The 4408-nt window shown below is 37.6% G+C and overlaps 1 pseudogene; it reads right to left on the bottom strand.

Moving 5' to 3' along the window:
* Positions 1–1416: 1416 nt before the first annotated feature.
* Positions 1417–2517, bottom strand: LOC112832447 (coiled-coil domain-containing protein 32 pseudogene; annotated as a pseudogene).
* Between the last annotated feature and the right edge of the window lie 1891 nt (positions 2518–4408).

Raw genomic sequence — 4408 nt, 5'->3', positions numbered from 1 at the left:
GGTTTTCAAAGCCAAATGTTATGGGGATTTGTCTTCCCTGTGTGGGCTTCCCAGTGTGATAGTCTGTTTCTCTCCCTTCTCCACACCCAAAAGTCCCTGCCTCCCACTGACAGCCCCATGATCCATTTAGCCCCCCCATGTTTCTGCCATTCCTACCATCTTTGATGAGGTCTTCTCTCTAATTATAAAGTTTATTCTGCCAGTCTTTAGGTCATTTTCTGTGTTATTTACATTGATCTGAATGTTATCTAGTTGTATCCTTGGGACAAGGTGAACTTAGGGTCCTCCTACTCCACTATCTTCCAAACAATCCACCAGGCTGCCTTTTATTTTAGCTAAGATATAGATTGTTTTACCTTACAAAAAAGTTAATTCAGTGCAGTATGAAGTGTTAGCCATGGACATATTCCTCCCTGGCTGGCCAAAAGAAATGTGTGTGTGTGTGTGTGTGTGTGTGTGTGTGTGTGTGTGTGTGTGTAATCTCTATTTTTTTTTTAAGATTTTATTTATTGGACAGAGAGAGAGACAGCGAGAGAGGGAACACAAGCAGGGGGAGTGGGAGAGGGAGAAGCAGACTCCCCGCCGAGGAGGGAGCCCGATGTGGGACTCAATCCCAGGACCCTGGAATCATGACCTGAGCCGAAGGCAGACACTTAACGACTGAGCCACCCAGGCGCCCCTGTAATCTCTATTTTTATTTGCAGGGTTCTATATGTGTTCATTACATTAAGCTGTTATATAAATCTCATAGCCTCATAAGAAATTGTTTATCTGTTTGGATTTTCAATGACTGAAATTTATTAAAATCTCCCACTATGTAGTTAATTATTTCTCTTTGTATTTCATATATTCATATGTAATTTATATCTTCTTTCTAATAATGTTTCATCTTTAAAGTCTGTCTTGTCTAGTATTAGTAATATACCAGCATTGTTTTTATTATTACATTCCTGCTGTATTTTTACATTGTTTTAGTTTTAAATGTTTTATGTTCTTATGTTTCTGATGTGTTTTAGGTATGGCTGGATTTTAAAAGTCTACTCTGAAAATCTCTGTCTTTTAATTAATTAATTTAACTCATTTATATTCACTGTGATTGCTTATATTTTCAATTTCTACCATTTTGTTTTGTGCCGTCTACTTACCTTTTCTTTACTATGCTTTCTCTTTTTTACTTTCTTGATTGTTATTGAATTGAAAATGTTTTATTTATTCCCTTTTCCTTGCCTGCTAGGCCAAAAGACTAAATGTACTCTATTTCTGTTCCACTAATGGTGAATATCAATGTTTTAATATTAGTCTCAATTTAATGAATATCTCTACTGTTGTCCTGAACAACTTAATTTTATTTATTTATTTATTTATTTATTTATTTATTTATTTATTTATTTATTTTGCCTCTTTTCCTAATGTCCCTATATTTATTACAAGCTTAGAGAAGCCCCACATGGGCTGTGGATCCAAGGAGGCCGACTTGATTCTCCTTGACCCCACTCACCCCTGACAGTTAACCAAGGGAATGCTGGGAGCGCAGGCAGGAACATCCAGAAGAGGCAAGAAAAAATATGGCTCACTTAGCTTATATATTAAACCCAAGGGTATCAGTTTCTCCAAATACTTTCATACTTGCTGCTTCACTAGATTCTTAGTGGACTTCTCACCTGCTGCAACAGAGCTCAGGCAAGCTGTGAAACACAGAGGAAAGCAGTATCTTGATCCAGCATGCACTGGGTCACTTTATCCAAAACAGTCACACACGCCAGCCCCAAGCAAGTCCTCGGGGGCCACAGCTGTTTGCTTTGTTGAGTGGGAGGGTGGGCTTCCCCCGCCTCCCTGGATTTCTCCTTGCTGCTCCACCGAGCTTTCCGCTGTTCCCTCTGGATCCAAGACAGCTGTTCAGCGTGTGTGTGTGTGTGTGTGTGTGTGTGTGTGTATAATTTATTGTTCTCCTGCCGCTGGCTTGTCCCCAGCTGCTGGCTTCTCAACCTGGGACTCTGGAAGAATCAGATACTGGACCTCCTCTGTACTGATGGCTACTTTATCTGGCTGGAGCCACCTCTTGAAATGTTCCAAGGTGCTCTCATCAGAATCAAGTCCATCCACAAAGAACTCTGACGCTAACTTCTCCTGGAGGAACCGATCCCATCACTCCTTCTTGGCTTGGGCCAAGGTTCGAAGCATGTCCTTGGAAGTCACTTCCTGATTTAAACCTTTGATTCTTCTTAGCTTCTTTTCTAGAGATGCTAAATATACTTCTGAATCCTGCAAGGGAGCCCAAGGCTTTGTAGCTGGCTGAACAGCAAACTCTGGGGCCTCCCTTTGGCCTGTGCCCGCAGGGTAAGAATCCATAAAGGAGTCTGAGAAGGCATTGTTGGCACCATCTTCTTGGTCAGGATTTGGTAGACAGGAACAGATTTCAGCCCAAAGATCAGGGCCAGGTCTTGTGGTTGTAGAGTCAATACTCTCAAACATTTTCATTTGGAATCTGAGGGCAACGGCCTGCCCAGCAGCTCACAAACGCTCCCTGAACAACTTAATTTTAATACCACTCTACTAATTTACATGTTCTTGTGAGTTAATTTAGTTTAATCTTGTTTTATACTCTTAATATGATGACTGATTATTTATATATATCCACCCAATTATAAATTTCTTACTATTCCTTCTTGAGCATCATTGGTATTTTTCCTATGTATATAGTCCATTTTTATGAAGTACCTCCTTTTTTCAGTGAGTGGGAATTCTTACTGAAAATGTCTTCAGTTTTCTGTCATTCTTGAATGATGGTTTAGCTATGTATAGATTTTAGATTTACAGTGGTTTTCTATAGACTTTTGGAGATGTCATTTCATTGTTATTTGAATTCTGTTGGTGGTGGTCGAAAGTCTGCTGTCAGTCTGCCATTCCTTTGTAGGTAATCTCTTTTCTTGGCTGCTTTTCAGGTCTCTGTGTTGTTAAGATAAATCTAGTGATTATTCTTTTTCCTTTTTTAAAAAATCCTCCTCTGAACTTATAACTTTCGGAATATGGTGGTTCCTATACTTGATCAATCCTAGAAAATTGTCAGCTATTATCTTTTAAAATATTACTTTTTTTTCAACCATTTTCTGGACTCTCCTAAAATCCTATTAGACCAATTCTACCAATTTTTGCCCTATTTTTCAGTTCTCTTATGTAATTTTTTATCTTTTCATCACTTCATTTCCCTAGGTAAATAATTTATTTCTATATACCAGAAACTATTTCTCCCTTCAGCTGTTGAATTTGTTATTTAATATTAACTAGTGAATTTTTAATTTAAATTATTATATTTTCAGTTTTAATTTTAGATGTTCTACTAGTTCACTTTTCAAATTTTTCTGGCCATTTTTAATATATTGATCTTTTCTCATTTTAATTATTTAATTCTTTTTAACGTTTTTAAGCAATTTAAGCATATTTTGTTAGTTCTATCAATAATTTGTTATCTGAAGATCCTAAAGGCCTATGCCTCTTGTTTTATTTGTCATATTAAATTTGCTTCTGTTATATTGTTTTCTTACGTATTGCAGTTTTGGATTGTGAAGTCATTTATTATTTTTAGAGACGAGAGAGCACGAGCATTCAAGCATGGAGTGGGGAGGCAGAAGGAGAGGGAGAGAGAGCATCTTAACCAATGTGGGGCTCGATCTCATGACCCTGAGATCATGGCCTGAGCCAAAATCTAGAGTTGGATGCTTAACCACCAGAGCCACCCAAACACACCATGAAGTCATTTTTAATGGAGTTGTGTCTTATAGAAATACACTGTTATCTGACTTTCATGTGTATCACTCTAGAGATACTTTGTGGCTACTTCTGCCAATTTTTCCAGCCCTGCCAAGATGAGGTCTCGGGAAGGTGCATATTGAAGAATTGAAACTGAAACCCAAGCTGTATATTTTAAAAGAATAATGCCATATTTTATGCTGTACTTTTTAATTGTTTTATATCAGTAGGTTTTGTTTTTCATTTACAGGCATATCTCAGAGCTATTGTGGTTTCAGTTCCAGATCACACAAAAAAGTGAATGTTACAATAAAGTGAGTCAAATACATTTTTGGTTTCCCAGTGTGTATGAAAGTTATGTTTACACTATACTGTGTCTATTTTGTGTTCAATAGCATTATGTTTCAAAAATATACATACCTTAATTTAAAAATACTTTATTGCTAAAAATGCTAGCCATCATCTGAGCTTTCAGTGAATCATCCTTTTTCTGGTGAAGGGTCTTACCTCAGTGTCAACGGTTGCTGACTAATCAAGGTGGTGGTTGCTGAAGGTTGGGGTGACTGTGGCAATTTCTTAAAATAAGATGACCTAAAAAGTTTGCTGCATCAATTGACTCTTCCTTTCATGAACAGTATCTCTGTAGCATGTGATGCTGTTT

Source organism: Callorhinus ursinus, unplaced genomic scaffold (genome assembly GCF_003265705.2).
Source record: "Callorhinus ursinus isolate GAN/ISIS: 27379988/994484 unplaced genomic scaffold, GSC_fseal_2.0 scaffold44, whole genome shotgun sequence".
In the NCBI taxonomy this organism is placed as follows: Eukaryota; Metazoa; Chordata; class Mammalia; order Carnivora; family Otariidae; genus Callorhinus; species Callorhinus ursinus.
Note: the sequence above shows the minus strand (reverse complement) of the source record. Positions and strands in the feature narration are given on the sequence as shown.